We start from the raw sequence: 18,152 nt of genomic DNA on the forward strand, positions 1-18,152 counted from the left end.
AGCAAACCCCGCCCTCCGAGGGAAGCAACGGCTGTGACTGGAGGATCAAGAAAAGAGGGCAGGGTTTGAGATCAATCAATTCAGCTGAATCTTTCAGCACTTGTGTGACGTCATCAAGATGAGTATGAACAATAGTCACTTCTTCAATGTTGAATGTCCCGTGACTAAGACGGGGAGGACGTGACCCTCTTTGCGCCGCCCCTGTGCCTCAAATAGATCCGCTATCAACTCTATCTTTAATCTTTCAAAATGTTCAGTTGTAATGTATCTTCTCAATGATTCTATGTTATAGCTATATGATCTTTCTCTAATGTATAGTGGAATAGCTTACTCTGCTCGTTGTGTTTCCCGTTAAAGTAACAGTTCATTCAAATGTGGTCCTTTGGAAATCACGTGGAGGCGGAGACAGCGCTGCGGGTGAAAACGGTTCTGACCGTTGTTTTATTGGAATATCCAACAGCTTAAATTATCTGGTTCACAGCATCAATTATTTTCTATCTCTAATCAGCTTTTCCCGGAGGGCTTCTTAGTGGCGTCTCTTATTCTCGAACTGGTGGGGTGGATTCTCCGTCTCTGCTTTTCCGTTCTCCCTGCGTGTCTCTCTGCGTCTCGGTGTCTCCGTGTCTCTGTCTCACCTCCATCATTCAACCTGTAGGTTTTATAGAGAAGAGAGAACCCCCCCCCACCCTTGCCCCATCCAGTGCCGTCACCCCAGAGAGCCTGCTTTCCTATTGGCTAGAAGGTCTCCCCTCTCAGTGATTTGGGTCTTGCGAAACAGCGTTACAAGGTGACCTTACAGAGGGGATATGAACTAGTTTCCTTTTAGAATGATTTACCCAAGTGTCCTTGAATGCGACCCTCATACAGATGGAAATATAGTACCCACTCAACTTAACAGTGGGTATCACAGAATGGCCTGTTTGGTCTGCTTAGCTAAAGTAAACAGAACTCGGATGTTGGCCTTCAGGCCGTCACTTCTTGACTTAAAAGTTTAGTTATTTGGCGCACCATCCCTGTTCGTTGTGGAGGAAGATGTGTCATATGTTTGCCATTTGATCTGTTCTTATTTTTATGGCACTCTGGGCCTTTCCTATAACTGCTAAGTGAAGGCTGAAGGGGTGCACTGTTAGCTTTTTGACTGAGTTCTCCTGTGGCTTTTTCCATCAACCGCTAGATGATTTTAATCCTTCCCGTAATGCTTATATGGGTCATTTTGATCCATTTCGACTGAGGCCAGTTAACAGCCTTCTTGTTGACTCAAATGTATGGTTAACCTAACAGGTGATTTGGCATGGCTGTGAGTCTCTATTTTTCTAAGAGAAAATAACCTAGTTCTTTGCTATTTCATATATGTGCATAATTTCTATTGTTTAATTTACAGGTTTTATTTAGATAAATATACGACAGTTGCTATCGCTATTAGCCCTATCTTTAATCTTTCAAAATGTACAGTTGCTATTGCATGCACTCATCTGTGTTTCACTACACACATGAGTGCATGCTTACCAACTGTCCGTCTGCAACACTACTATCACCAACATCTAAGAAGGGAGATCCCCCCTTGAATGGCCCTTCTAAGGTTTCTCTCCTCCACACTGCCTGTGGAGCTTTTTTCCCTATTGTTAGGTTTTAGTGAGTTTTTCCTTACCTTCGCGTGGGGTATGTCTGGGAGTGCTTGCATTCTTTCATTTATTTGCATTCATCTAAAAATGTTTGGACCTTATGGTGTTCTTGTTCTGTTCTTGACTTATTGTTATGTTTTCTTCTTGACTTGTTTAAAGAAGACGTGTACGGCCCATGGGGACATTAACGTGTGTTGTCGGGCCCTATAAATAAATTTGATTTGATTTGATTTGATTTCTTCAGCGGCTGTGTCTTCAAGGAGCATGTTGTATACTAATCATTTCTTCAAACGTACAAACATAACTATATCTATGCCCCTCCTTTCTCTACCATATCCAAACCCCCTCTCCTGTCCTCTTGCTCCCACCTCTCTTATTCCATTATCTCTCCTCCTATAACCGCCCTCCCTCCCTCCATACTTCTCTGGTCCTCCCTCCCCCCTTCCTGCTCTCTCTCCCTCTCTCTCTCCCTCCCTCCCACTCTCTCTCCCCCTCTCTCTCCCTCTCTCTATCTTCCTCCCTCCCCTATCTCCCTCCCCTCTCTCTCTCTCTCTCTCTCTCCCTCCCTCCCTCTTTCTCTCCCTCCCTCTCTCTCCCTCTCTCTCTTCCTCCCTATCTCCCTCCATCTATCCCCCCCTATCTCCCTCCCGCTCTCCTTCCTTCCCTACCTCTCTCCCTATTTCTCTCTCACTCTCCCTCCCTCTCTCCCTCTCTCTTCCTCCCTATCTCCCTCTATTTATCTCCCTTTCTCTCTCTCTCTCCCTCTCTCTCTCCCTCCATCTCTCTCTCTCTCCCTCTTTCTCTCTCTCTCTCCCTCTCTCTCTCAGTCTAACTGTGCTCAGTACTCTGCTGACCGTAGGGAGGAAGAGAAGATGTGTGATCACCTGATCAGCGCTGCTAAACACAGAGACCATGTGACCGCCAACCAATTGAAGCAGAAGATCCTCAACATCCTGACCAATAAGCACGGAGCATGGGGGACAATGTCACAGAGGTCAGTGGGACAGTGTGAGGGGCTGCTTATCAAACTATACTACTATTGTTTATGTAGGAGGTTGAGAGATATGCTATTACAGTATCAAAACTCCAGACCAAATGTAAGAATAACTCATTCCATTGGCTGGCATTTACATAGAAACCTTGTTTGAGAAAGGGTTGAGTGCAAGTGGGTCATTGTGTGTATGTAATTTACCTATTGCAAGCCACACCCTCTTTTCTTGATCATCCAATCACAACTGTTGCTAGGGTGACCAAATATGTATGATGCCAATGCAGGACAGCATGTGAAAAAAAACATACATTGTAGTCTAATATAAATGGCATCTCCATCGTCTTCACTGCACATTGGCCTTACCTCTCCGAGATGAAGGTTTCAGAACCATGGAGAGCGCTTTGCACATCTAGGCCTGTAGTGTTTGAGGAAGTCATGTTTCTTGCCAGACCATGCTGCCTCTAGTAGAGTCTTCTGACTAAGATTGTGTTCACACCTAAGTTTGTTTGAAATGGTCCGAATCAAAAGCTAAATTGTTACTTTTGTTGCAGTTGTTATTGGTGCGGTTATGATACTGCTTAACGGTTCGGTACTTTATCGATACTCTTATCGGTTCTTTTTTATTCTTTTGCAAGAAAAAAACAATTAATTAGAACAGAATCGGCATTGCTTTATTATTCTTTTATATAACTATATTACTGCACAACACATGGCTACTTTTTGATCAATTAATACAAGATAAAGGTAAATTAACAATTTTGGGACTTTTTAATTTTATTTAGAAAGTTCTTAAAATCAGAATGTCCCACCCAATACCCAGCTGTTAAAAGCGGTTCAATAGTTAGTAGACGGTTAGTAGAGATACTTTTAGAACAATAGCCTGATGCTGTGTTTTCCATGAGTTGAGTGGATGCATGACCGGAGCTCTGTGTGTGTGTGTGTGTGTGTGTGTGTGTGTGTGTGTGTGTGTGTGTGTGTGTGCGTGCGTGTGCACGCTTTGCGTAGTGGGCGTGTCAACAGTGTCAGCTGAACTGCGCCAAGGCATAGTCAAAAAAACGACATCCCAGAATTATTTCATAATACAAAGTTTGGATTAAACCAAGTTGTATGCAGTGATGAACGGTCTTTCCCCGCGGAACACAAGTTACTTAACGTTACACAGGTCGCGCTATCCATGCTTAGCTTGCTAACGTTAAGATAGCAGTGTAACTTAATGTTACATAGGTCGCGCTATGCATGCTTTTTTGTGTGTGTGCTTCAGCACCTCTCAAGTACCTGTATGTCGTGAGTGTGTGTAAATACATGTAGCAGCCCCGCTCGTGCAGGCAGAGAAAGAGAGACCGAGAGAGGAGAGACGTTTAACTAACAAGATTAGTTTGCAGCGTTTAAATTCCTCTGGGAAAAAAACTCCATAATTTCTCGAGTACCGATAGCAGAACCGATAACGTCGGAGCTTATCAATACTCAGTTTTTTTGTACTTTAGTACCGGTTCCCGTTTAGAACTGGGTTTCGGGGGGGCATCCCTAGTTATGATTCACATTGCCAAACATGTGATCATGCAGGTCAGCCTTTTATTGGAATTTTTTTTTAATCCCATACCTGCCAACAGTATGCTGTGAAAAAGGGGCTCAAATCTTGCAGGGATATTTATTATAGTAGAAAACAACCAAGTTTATGAAATAAATAGGCTACTATACGTTTTCCAATTCACTGTCAGTAATTAATTATGCGCCACTGTGGCTACTGTAGATACTGAATTATGCATGCAGGGTATTTGTTTAGTATCTGTATCACAACATTATTTGGCTATTTGGAACAATACCAGTTATGATGATGAAAAATCACACATTTTGAAATATACAGGAAATGTCAACAAAAACCTATCAGGGTCTATTCGTGCTTTTGGTTCGGTTTGCATTCAAACCTCAAATGAACCGTGTGAATGAGTTCACGTGGAGGCGGACCAAGACCACCCCACACAGGCCGACCAGGGTGCGGCACCGGAGTCTGATGACTGTGTATCCCAAATGAAACGCTCCAGGGTTCGATTCAACCGGACTGAAAAAGGCTGGCGTGTGAGCATGTTTATGAAATTCTTTGATAAAAGATCTCTTTGACTTGTTCCACCGTGACAGCAGGCAGCATGAGTGAAAATAAAGTTGCTCTACCGCAGTCCTCAAAGTGTGCACGTCGACAACACAGCTCTAGCCAGCAGTGCGTATGTGTGCGCTGGTGTGTAGACTAGGCTACTTTTCTTATTTTTATTCTGTTTCAGGACTCAGGACAAAGGCCTAACATTCGGGCATTGTCCCGCACAAATTGGGAAACTGTCACTTCCCTGTCAGAGGGCGCATTGGAGGATTAAGACAAGTGGGCAGGGCTTGAGATAGATGCATCAACAAAAGCTGCAGATGGTTTATGACTTGTTTACCATTATCCTATGGCATGTCATGCAATGCTATGTGCATAATAGCCAATAGGCTATAGCCATTCCTAATAGCTATTTGTGCTACCCTTCTGATCTGAAAATACTTGTGATTAGAGCCTCCTTTATTATGATATCAATACCTTCAGTACCTCAGCTGACATTAAAAACGAAGCCATCGACATCTGTGTCAGACTCGTCTGGTTGGTCATCATCACACTACGCTTAGCAGTACTGATTAAACCAGGCAAACAAAGAGACCGTTGGTTTTAAGCAGCACTGCATGCACTGTACACACACACACACACACACACACACACACACACACACACACACACACACACACACACACACACACACACACACACACACACACACACACACATACACATACACACACACACACATTAAATGGAGTGCCTGGATATGACTGAGTAGCTGTCACCCAGAGTCGACCTCAGGCAGCTAGCGACAGTGATCTGAGAGACATCTGCTTTCTGTCTCTCTCTCATCCCACTGCTAGAAATTATTAACCCACAACTACCCACCACTACAACCCCAACGCTATGCATCAACACTGGCTTTGTATTTAGAAAAAGAATAAACGCTTATGAATTGCCAGTTCTTGGCTCATAAAATGAATGAATATACATTACATGTATATATAGCGCTTTTCTAGACACTCAAAGCGCTCTCCACAACAGGCACGTGCACACATAGAGGCCAAGGGGTGCCTGAGCACCTGCCTTTTTGAGCCTCATCAAAAAAGTGCCCTTTTTGAAAAAAAATAAAAATAATTTTTTTTTCTTTTTTTTTTTTTTTTTTTTACTGTTACGCATATAGACTGCCCTTCCAACTGAAAAATGTCAGGATAGAATCAAAATATTAGGTAAAGAGAGAGAGATGCCCCATATTCCATTGCAGTTTGCACGGCCTCCTCAGCATGCCTCTCCGCGGACCTATATATTTTATGCATAGCGTGGGTGGTGATGATGATCATGATAGAAACCGCTGTTGAATGCTGGTATTACACTCATTGAGGGACACAAAGAAGTCAAGTCCGATGGGATTTGGGAATCTCAAATACAAATCGGGATTGGAATAAAAAATGCATTTATATTAAACGATACAGAATATACAGCACTTCTTGGGGTCTGTAAGGTAAGCACTTATTCCCTCCCCCCTGAACATTTATGGAGATGTATGGGCCTTTTAAGTCAGTGATAAAAGTGTCTTTCAAGGATAAGTGAGCTCCTGCACTGATTATTATAGTTCAATATTCAATATTTGATCACCAAAACCCCCCAAAAAGCATAAAAAGGGGGCCCCCCGCCCGAAAAGGGCCCTTACAAATCGTGCTCACGCGCTGCGCGCGCTCGCTTAATATATACACACAAGTGTAGTGCCCTTTTCAGCCTTTGAGCACCTGCCCCTCTAAAGTCCTGTGCACGTCCCTGCTCCACAATGTAGGGTGGAAATTGCCTCCTTCACCACCACTGGTAGCACCCAACCTTGGGCTACGCAGGCTCAATGGCTGCCATACACTGGCACCAGGCACACATCACACTACACACAATGGCTGAACGGCTCAGGAGACAGGGATTGATATCAGCCAATTAAGAGGAAGGGATGATTAGGTGGTCTTGATGTCAGAGACCTGATTGGGAATTTGGCCAGGAACGTCGGGGAACCCCCTACTCTTTGTGATAGGCGCCCTGGGTTCTTTAGCGACGGAATTCAGTTTAGCGTCTCATCTAGGGATGCTCGATATTGGCTTTTTTACCGATACCGATATACCGATATTATCCAACTCTTAATTTCCGATACCGATATCAACCGATACCGATATATGCAGGGTCCCCCCCCCCCAAAAAACGGAATAATTTCAGGTAATTAACATTACATATCTCTTGTTGTGGAATTAACACAACATTATGCATACTTTTGACAATAAATTAAATCTGAATTTGTTCTTACTTGCTTGCTTGGGTAAATAAAGGTTATAGAAATGTAAAAAAAAAAAATAAAAAAAATAAATTTAAAACCGATACCGATATTTTCCGATATCACATTTTAATGCCAATATCGGCCGATAATATCGGACATCCCTAGTCTCATCCGAAGGACGGCACTCGCAGTTGTATGGTGTCCCTATCACCGTAACAGGGGCATTGTTACTGACAAGGACAGAGGACAGAGTGCCCCCTGCTGGACAACAACACCACTTTCCGACAATTCTCCACTTGCACAACCTGAAAGTAGGCACTTCCGGCTGACTTCCGGTTGCGAATGGTACTTCCTGTCCCATCCAAATACATTGGTTTTAGCTACTTTTCTCCCGTTATTTAAACAACTTTGTCGTCACAGAGAGGCAATGAAACGTTTGTATTATTATAGTATAGAATGTATTTAATAAGCAAACGTTTGTTAGCAGGGTTTTTGGGCTGAATTTCATGTAAAAACGTTCACTGTTAGTTTACTTGCTCACGCTAATTAAGGCTAATGCTGGCTAACAGAAGCTAGCGCAAGAAACGACACCGCAAAGTATTGTTTATAGTGCATTTCTTGCCACCTTATAGCATTTGTACATTTGTATGACAGTCTATAATGCTCCCGTGAGGTTTTTCCGGACGTTTTGGTAATGATTTTCACTATAAAATCATATTTCTAAATGACAGGAAGTTGATGAAAACTGGCCGGGATAGCTTTGAGCTAACGATCTTTTCCATTCTAAACGTAACGTTAGTTGTTCAAAACATTACCTGTCTATATAACGTTGAGGAACAAATTATATAGACAGGTAATGTTTTGAACAACTAACGTTACGTTTCATTGCCTCTCTGTGACGACAAAGTTGTTTAAATAACGGGAGAAAAGTAGCTAAAACCAATGTATTTGGATGGGACAGGAAGTACCATTCGCAACCGGAAGTCAGCCGGAAGTGCCTACTTTCAGGTTGTGCAAGTGGAGAATGGCCTTGACCGGGGCTCGAACCGGTGATCTTCTGATCATGAGTCCGGAGCTCTATTCATGTAGCCATGTAACATAACATGTGCATTATCTCCTCTTTTCTGTCCTCAGCCAATTGCATGACTTTTGGCGTCTGGACTACTGGGAGGACGACCTGAGGAGGAGGCGGAGATTCGTGCGGAACGCCTTCGGATCCACGCATGCCGACATGTCACTCAAAGCCCTGGAGGACTACGGTCAGTTACATATCCCATCATGCAACACGGACTAGAATCTAGATAATATGATAGAATGAATATTTCCTGTAAGTGGATGCTCATTATGTCAAATGTACACACACACACACACACACACACACACATACACACACAGGTACAGAAGAAGAGGAAGAGGGGGTCAAGTCAAAGAAAACCTTCCGCAGCCAATCAGTGGTGAGCCAAAACCCGGAGGCGGAGCTAATGCTGGAGGGAGATGATGATGCTGTCAGCCTGCTGCAGGAGAAAGAGATCGACAACCTCGCTGGTGAGATACACACACACACACACGCATGCGCATGCACACACACACACACACTCGCGCACGTGCACACACACACACAAACCATATACACACATGCACGCGCACACACACACGCACACACACACACACACACACACAAACCATTTATACATGCACACACAGGCATATATTAGGGATGGGTCATAAAATCATAATAATTGTTCGCAGGGATCAAAGTCAACTTTTGCAATGTGGTTGTTAACCCCTTAAGCCTGAATGGTCGGGTACTGGTACGAAGTTAATATCACGTCATAAATAGATCAATACAGTCCGTATTAATTAATGTTGCGTCTCAAGCTGATGAAAAATGGCGGAGCAATGGACATTATAAAAAAGTTACTGTACTTACAGTAGATTTCATTCACGGTCTTTGCTGCCCTGAAACGGGCGCCTGGTGGTACTAAATCCAGATTGAACTCTGCCATTGGAAAGAGGTGATTTGGGCCGATCCATAGATGTATGACATGGCCATAATAAAGTAGTTTATAGGCCTGATATTCTATATTCTATATTCATATTTCAAATTGCATGTGTCCGGATGGCACAATTCAGTACTATATCTACAAGATTTGTTGTACACTTGATCTCAAGAAGGTGCTGAATGAGCTCAGTGTACATTTTTCTCGTCTGGTCAATGTTAGCATGGTGTTATTCACTGTAAAAAATGGAAATATAATTTTTCTTAAATATGGCAGCCCTTTCTACTTTATTTCAAAACTCATATGACTTAAGTCTCTCCCCTCCTTCCAACCCCCTAATCCCATGGCCCCCTTCCTCCATCTACCTTTCTGGTATTGCTTGACCATGCATAGCTGATGAAATGGCATAATGTGATGGTTTTACTACCGCTGAGGGTGTTCATTTAACTTATTTTATTATTATTATGATTAATTTATTTTTTGTGTGTATATGTATGTGTGTATGTATGTGTGTGTATACATATGTGTTTATGACTGTATATTCAAAACAATCTCACCTGTTACTATTGTTACTTGTCAGGCAGGGGGGGGGGGGGGGGGTGGATGCTTTATTTTAAACAAATTAATAACACGTCAACTGTATAAGGAAAATAAATGGGAATAGTTTATTCATGGACAACGTGTTGCTATTTGTGAACACATTTCATAATATTGACCCTCATATCACAACTTGTTGTAATTTGATATGTTACCAATAAATAGAGATTATACATTTGTTTTTAAAGATAGAAAATATACAAAATAATAATTGATATTCTCCTTTGGTTCATTGCAATTTACTCAAGCCTAGTAACAGACACAATATTTCTGACACTGGGAATACATTGAGGTCCATAGATACCAAGATCATGCAATGGACCTTGTAGAAGTGGAGCAATCTTCCATATACTTAGGTATGTACTTTTAGGCAAATTTTCGGAAAATATGGCTCCGGCTTAAAACACTTTGGTCGCCAGGCTTATATTCTTAATATACCATCCTCCGCCAGCTCTATTTGTCTATGGGGATGTTTACCTTCTTTGCAGGGCTATAACCTTTTAAATTGTATTGCTAAATTGACATTACTATGGCCCATTCAACGTCAAGTATCTATTGTTCAGGGTGTAGCAACGTTATACTTTTTCATTCACATATTCATACTAAAATACGGTCTAAAGTATAAGTATGTTTTTATCGTTTTCTGCAGCTTTCTCCAGAACGTGATTTATAGCCCCAAAATGCATTATATTGATGATCAAATACAGTTTGATAGGAATCTGCGCGAGATAAAAAATTTCAAATGGACGTGCTTCTAGAAGTTACTACTGATCATCTGATGTTGACCGGATGGGGGGGGGGGGTCGTTTATAATTCCGTGGCCAACGTTACATGATTCATCTAGTGTGGGTGATATGATCATTAGAGCAGTTAGTATCGAATACGTTAAAAAATAATGCTGAATCTTACCGTAGCTTCCTCATAGCGTTGGGCGATGAGCGTGGAACAGAAATATTCCTATTATGGGATGTAGAAATATGCGATCCATTTCCAGGTTGTATAATAGTATATACATCCAAATCATGTTGTTTATCGAGTTATTGGTAACGGATTGCTATCCGTTGTGTCTAGCTCGAGTCCTGGGACTATTACCAAGTGATCGGACCGAATTGGAATGAGCACCAGCTTCCATTTCCTGTTTCCGCTCTGGGCGAAACAGCCACCAGATGGCGCTCTTGAACCGTTGGAGAGTTGAGAGGGGATCAACAGTAGATCTCAAGTCTCCAGGGGGGAAATATGATTTCGATCACAGCTTTTTGAAATATTGATATCAAAGACGTGGTACAGCGTCTTTGGCAGAATGAGCATGGCGGGGAATGACGCGGTACAGCGTTTTTGGCGACCATAGTGTTAAGAGGTTCATTTTATTTCGATGCAGGTTACTGCCTCCAATAAAGTCCCAAACCATGTTGACTGAAAAGCTATTTTCAATTCCAGCCACTAGGAGGGAGTGTTGTGTCAAACAATACTACCACGTGACTGTTCCTGCCTGACCACTGGCCTGCATGCGTTGTTGTTATTATTCTTCCTTGGTTCAGCAGCTGGCTGCAACTTAGCGGTAACACTGTGGTAACATTCAAGAACGTGGAATGACACTCGTGTCTAGTGTGGGGCATGTGGCCCAGAGTTGTTACTATGGCACCATGTCCACAAGCTGACTCTTCAAAAAAGTGAGCTAGTCAAGTTAGCCTAGAATGTTGAGCATAAGTTCCAATGGAAGAATGCACTGAGATACACACATATACACACAAACATACACACACAAATAATTCTAACATTATCAGTAGGAGTGCATGATTCAGGGAATCTCACGATTCGATTTGGTTTCTTGGGGTGACGTTTGGTTAAAAATGTATTCTCAATTCAATACATGTATAGATTTGATTATAGATTGCTGTTTTTTATTTATTTTCCCATTAACTGTGGTAGACAGTTAGTTTAATAGGTCTCAAAGAAGTAAAAATGTAATCGATTCCCCACCCCTGATAAACAGATGTTCATTATGCTTTTAAGGACATCTTATGGTTTACAGAAAACATGGTTGTCTCGCACGCACGCACGCACGCACACACACACACACACACACACACACACACACACACACACACACACACACACACACACACACACACACACACACACACACACACACACACACACACACACACACACACTGCTGCAGTGCGATAAACCAGTTGATTGATTACCACTCTCCTTTCTAGTACGTTTCCGTCCTCGTCTTTTCACCTCCAGAGGCAAGTTGGTTATTTGGACATTTCTACAGACGAACTAACAATGCAACGGATTTAAGAGAATACATACCGTTTCTAATTTACTAAATTGTTATTACTGATCCAAATCAAGCCAATAAGACAACCCTAATATAATCCAATGGTTTTAACACGATGAGTCATTTACTCTGAGCTGCCAGTATAAAGAACTAATGATCAAGTTCCACTAACATGAATTGTCCGCAGTGTTGTTTTAAGTTTATATTATTAGTTGATTGATTCTTCTTATCTGTGTTCTGATTCCGTTAGAGATGACGGAAGCAACAAGCCGGGTGATCTCTGTCCCACAGGTCCCCCGTTAACGCAAATTGAATTAGTCAACAATATTGCTTTTGATTTACTGTATGTTCTTACCGGATTGAGTCCTCGTGGGATTTGGTATGATTCCGTTAGTGATGATTAAAAGCCAACGCGGTGGTCCTCGTGAGTTATGAACCTATCTGCGTTCCCCCCTAGGCCCCGTCGTTCTGAGCACCCCCGCTCAGCTCGTAGCGCCCGTGGTGGTGGCGAGAGGAACCCTGTCCATCACCACCACCGAGATCTACTTTGAGGTGGACGAGGAGGACCCCGCTTTTAAGAAGATCGACGCCAAAGTGAGTGTTTTTTCTTTTTTACTATTGAGACGTTTAGATTGATTTGATTGTGTTTGAACTGATTTGTCCTTATTTGTCCTGATTTGTCTGTGTTCCTCCTGTGCGTAGTGTTTAAACTGATGTAATTGTAACTAACCCAGGTGCTGGCCTACTCTGAGGGTCTGCATGGTAAATGGATGTTCAGCGAGATCCGAGCCGTGTTCTCCAGACGCTACCTGTTGCAGAACACTGGGCTGGAGGTCTTCATGGCCAACAGGAGTAAGACTGCACATTTCTCTTCATCTAGATTCACTTATACCAGCGGTGTTCTTAAGACAATAGGTCTCTTGTTTTGTCATTTTGTTATTTTCCCCATTATTTGTTCTTGAGAAATGCCATTAAGAGGAAAATAAGGTCATCCTACGTGGGAATTGACCATATTCACACGGCAGCCATTTTGCTCCTATGTCATGCTCAGGTTGGGATTCAGGAAAGGAATCACAACCTCAGCATTAGATTCGAAGTAGATTAGATAAAAAAACAATTCATAAGTTTGGCATCCAATCAGAGTGCAAATGTAGCAGTAAACTGCAACAACAAATATACAATGTACAGGTGGTTAAACTGTGTAGTGCTAGATGTATGTACAGAGTTGTAGTATAATATGTACAGTGATACAGGTATAAAGACACTATGGTAGTAGTCATACTGGCCAGCACCGTAACTAGTAAGAGTAGGATATGTACAGATATATATAGTAAAGGACTATGTGCAGGACTGTACAGAGAGGTGTGGATAGATATATTATGCTGATATATATATATGCGGTGATAATAAATACATATGGTATATACAGCATTATTGTACATGCTATAGCATGACATAAGAGCAAAATGGCAGCTGTGTGAATAATTATGGTCAATGGGATTATCTCATTGTTATTTGACTTCCGAGATGGCTTGAAGGAGATGTAACAGATTATCATAACCAAGGCCTGCCTCAAGTCCCTCTACTTATTCTTTCTCTACATCTGTCTTATGCCTATTTATGAACGGCCTAATGGCCAAATATCAATTCATCTATACTTTACTTGAGTTAAAGGTGCATTGTGTAAGATGTTAATTTGGAATGAGGACCACGTAGACTCAATCACACACAGAATTGTGGGGAATAGGCACATCATTTAGTGAGTCTACACAGGCCTCATTCAACACCGCCAGCCAATGAGAACCTTTTTAAACTCGAGCACTAAATGATGGGCTTATTCCAGACAATGCAGAGTATCTGATTAACATGAGCCAGATGCTGAGTGAGCGACCATGTGCTCTATTGCCTCTCTATCCTCTCTCTCTCTCTCTCTCTCTCTCTCTCTCTCTCTCTCTCTCTCTCTCTCTCTCTCTCTCTCTCTCTCTCTCTCTCTCTCTCTCTCTCTCTCTCTCTCTATCTCTCTCTCTCTCTCTCTCTCTCTCTCTCTCTCTCTCTCTCTCTCTCTCTCTTCTCTCTCTCTCTCTCTATCTCTCGCTCTCTCTCTCTCTCTCTCTCTCGCTCTCTCGCTCTCTATCTCGCTCTCGCTCTCTCTCTCGCTCTATCTCTCTCTCTCTATTCTCTCTCTCTCTCTCTCTATCTCTCGCTTTCTCTCTCTCTGTCTCTCTCTCTGTCTCTCTTTCTCTCTCTCTCTCTCTCTCTCTCTCTCTCTCTCTCTCTCTCTCTCTCTCTCTCTCTCTCTCTCTCTCTCTCTCTCTCTCTCTCTCTCTCTCTCTCTCTCGCTCTCTCTCTCTTCTCCAGCATCTGTGATGTTCAACTTTCCTGACCAGGCTACAGTGAAGAGAGTCGTCTACAGCCTGCCACGGGTGGGGGTCGGCACTAGCTATGGGCTGCCACAGGCCAGGTAGGCATAGCAACACTATGAGAGATGGATGGATGGATGGATGGATGGATGGATGGATGGATGGATGGATGGATGGATGGATGGATGGATGGATGGATGGATGGATGGATGGATGGATGGATGGATGGATGGATGGTTAGATAGATAGATAGATAGATAGATTTAAGCATTACATCACGCGCAGGAGTGGTTTGTGAAAAATAAACCATGCCTAGGGGGGGTCGTTAGACCCCCCTAGGCATGGTTTATTTTTCACAAACCACGACTGCAAGTGGTGTAATGCTTTTATACAACTGCCACATTCATCCAACCTTATTGCTATACAATAAACACACATTAATTGAAGATTTATTGAAAAAACCTAATCTGTGTGTGTGTGTGTGTGTGTGTGTGTGTGTGTGTGTGTGTGTGTGTGTGTGTGTGTGTGTGTGTGTGTGTGTGTGTGTGTGTGTGTGTGTGTGTGTGTGTGTGTGTGTGTGTGTGTGTGTGTGTGTGTGTGTGTGTGTGTGTGTGTGTGTGTATGCGACCGAGTGAGTGTGTCTGGAAGCCAGACAGTGTGAGAGAGTGAGCTCTGGCAAGGAAGGGGAAGAAAGAAAATAAAAATATATATTTTTTTGCAATTAATTAATCAATCAATCAATCAATTTGCACGATTTTTATTTTGTTCTACAATGACTCATGACCCATCAATTACATCATCCAACATTGTTTAAGCAACTAAGACATTGTGTGTGTGTGTGTGTGTGTGTGTGTGTGTGTGTGTGTGTGTGTGTGTGTGTGTGTGTGTGTATGCGACCGAGTGAGTGTGTCTGTGTGAGAGAGTGAGCTCTGGCAAGGAAGGGGAAGAAAGAAAATAATAAACAAAAACAAAAATTGCAAATTAATCAATCAATCAATCCGCGCGATTTTTATTTTGTTCTACAATGACTCATGACCCATCAATTACATCATCCAACATTGTTTAAAGAACTAAGACATTCGCCGTGACAGAATCTGTTTATATTTAGTCGTTATGACGCTATCAATATATCCATTTGTTAAAGATTATTGTCCGCCATCTTGTTTTTTCGGCGGAGTGATTGTAATTCGCTTGTGGGCGGGTCCTGGGACCAGGAGCGTGGAATTGTAAAGAATACATACGTGTAAAATGATCAGCCAATCAGAATCGAGAAATTTGCATGCCGTTGTATAAATGATAGTAATCTGTGTGTGTGTGTGTGTGTGTGTGTGTGTGTGTGTGTGTGTGTGTGTGTGTGTGTGTGTGTGTGTGTGTGTGTGTGTGTGTGTGTGTGTGTGTCCAGGCGGATCTCGTTAGCGACCCCACGTCAGTTATTTAAGTCATCCAACATGACCCAGCGCTGGCAGAGGAGGGAGATCTCTAACTTTGAGTACCTCATGTTTCTCAACACCATCGCAGGTCAGTCATCCCCCATATACCGTGTTTTGCTATTATCTTGTTGTCGTTTTTTTAAGTAATATTGAACTTTCGTAAAACCTTTGGTCATGTGGTTCCCAGGCCGTGACGTAAGTCAATACAGTGTACTTGTAGTGGCCGCTTGTCGTTCCCTAATAAATGTACCCAGGGCCACGATGCACCTACCCAGATGTTCTTCTACTCGGGTAACAAAAGAACTTGTGGATGTTGACAGATTGATTTATTATCCAAAGAAAATGATGGTTGAGAACAGAACAGTTTTGCGTCTTCCCTATTGCTCTGTTAGGAAAATAATTTCCTCTCAGCAGGTGCATAACATTACTCTAATTACAGTGCCTATTATACTAAGAAATGGTGTGCCCCTAGTGGTGTGCCCCTAATATTCAAAACATAAATACAATAGCATTACCATAAACAATACAACTTCCGATATGTCGGTTTTGGCAGTTCTACAGTACTGGTATTCAGCTTCATCGGTTGACATTATCTTGAGATCGACCGGCCTTTGAGTTGTTTCGCATCTGAAAATCTGTAATGGTAAAGGAATCAGAGTGTAAATGTCTCTCTCTCTATCTCATCTCGTCTCCTCTCACATTTTTCCTTGCAGGGAGGACATATAATGATTTGAACCAGTACCCGGTCTTCCCCTGGGTTCTGACAAACTATGATTCTGAGGAGCTGGATCTCACTCTGCCCGGGAACTTCAGGGACCTCTCTAAGGTTAGACGACACACAGACGTACTCAGTACACCAGGGGAGAGCGGAGGAGGGCCATGGCTTGACACGTGAATGATGAATAGGGTGAGGGGGGCCAGATTTGGCCCCAGGACCCTAGTTTGGGCAGTCAATAGAGGGACTACCTAAAAGCCAGGCATCTCATGTGCTGCGTCATGTATAAACACACGCCTTACCTTAATGGGATCATTTTGATTTGTGTTTCCTACTTACCAATGATGTTTTTGATAGGTAGAGTCCTTTCTCCTGTCTGTACAAGCAGTCTGAAGCTCACTGAAATCGACTTTGTATGCAGTCGGCTTGTACAGACAGGAGCTTGATCCCATTGACTTTGCATTAGTTAGTGGCTAACTATCTGGAGGTAGTATGATGAACAAACAAATCAAAAAAAGTTTTCATGGCACATACTGACACACAAGGTACAAAGACAGTAGGACCTCACACGGCAAAACAGACTATACACATCATTAATTTCTTTTTTTATTTGCACAATAAAATAAAATAAAAGATATGAGGATATTAGTAGCACAATACAGTGCAGAGAGAGGCACGAAACCCTAGAGCGGCTTATTCATGGCTTCTACCTAAATAATAAGACAAATTCACAATATTACACCAAAGATACTCAACATAAAGAGATTAATTTACCGTGTAAATTGATGTTTTAGTAGCACGGTATGCGGTGCTGTCACAGCTTTAGAGGCAAGCGACGTTTTAGGTTATTATTGTACTTGATTTATCTGTGGTTTATTCCAGCCAATCGGAGCGCTGAATCCCAAGCGGGCGGCGTTCTACGCAGAACGCTACGAGACCTGGGAGGAGGACGGCACCCCCCCCCACCACTACACCACCCTGTACTCTACTGCTCACACTACACTACTCTGGATGCTCAGGATAGTGAGTACTGAATACACACACACACATGCACACACACACACACACACACACACACACACACCACACACACACACACACACACACACACACACACACACACACACACACACACACACACACATGCACACACACACACACACACGCACCGACACACACACATACACACACACACACACACACACACACACACACACACACACACACACACACACACACACACACACACACACACACACACACACACACACACACAATCACTGTTATACCTGTATTGTATAATGGCACATTGCATTTTACACACTGCTAAAATTTGCACATTGCACATCACACAAAGAATTTTGGAACTGTTATTAAAATTGTATATAGTATAATATCTCTACTATCTCTACTATTATACTATCTAATATCTGCAATGCACACATTTTTTTAGAACTGTATATAGGCTAATAATCTTTATTTTAGTCATCTTATTTTATTCTATGCTGAATGTATTGTATTTTTATTATTGGAAGCTGTCGAGGGACCACAATAAATAGATGTTCACTCTCCTTGCTGTAAAGTACTGAAATAAGTGACAATAAAGGAATCTGACTCTGAATCTGAATACCTCTGTGGAAGAATCCCTGTTGTTAGTTCTAAGACTATAGCTTAAATCTTACACCCAGGAGAGCCAATGCCCCCCGGTTCCACCGACAAACCCCTTTAGAAAGCTCTCGGACATAAAGAACACGTTGAGATGAGTGAATGTGTC

General features: G+C 42.4%; 1 pseudogene across 1 annotated transcript in view; it reads left to right on the top strand.

Annotated features, from left to right (window-relative positions):
• The window catches only part of LOC311233444 (neurobeachin-like), a 129,061-nt pseudogene that overhangs the window by 92,941 nt on the left and 17,968 nt on the right, over positions 1 to 18,152 (top strand). The window contains exons 29-37 of the transcript in view: positions 2,450 to 2,616; positions 8,121 to 8,245; positions 8,382 to 8,531; positions 12,331 to 12,467; positions 12,608 to 12,725; positions 14,232 to 14,334; positions 15,636 to 15,751; positions 16,377 to 16,489; positions 17,261 to 17,401. The product of the transcript in view is annotated as a neurobeachin-like (transcript). The remainder of the gene's footprint in view (positions 1 to 2,449; positions 2,617 to 8,120; positions 8,246 to 8,381; positions 8,532 to 12,330; positions 12,468 to 12,607; positions 12,726 to 14,231; positions 14,335 to 15,635; positions 15,752 to 16,376; positions 16,490 to 17,260; positions 17,402 to 18,152) is intronic.

Source organism: Notolepis coatsorum, assembly GCF_963971535.1.
Source record: "Notolepis coatsorum genome assembly, chromosome: 8".
Lineage (NCBI taxonomy): Eukaryota > Metazoa > Chordata > Actinopteri > Aulopiformes > Paralepididae > Notolepis > Notolepis coatsorum.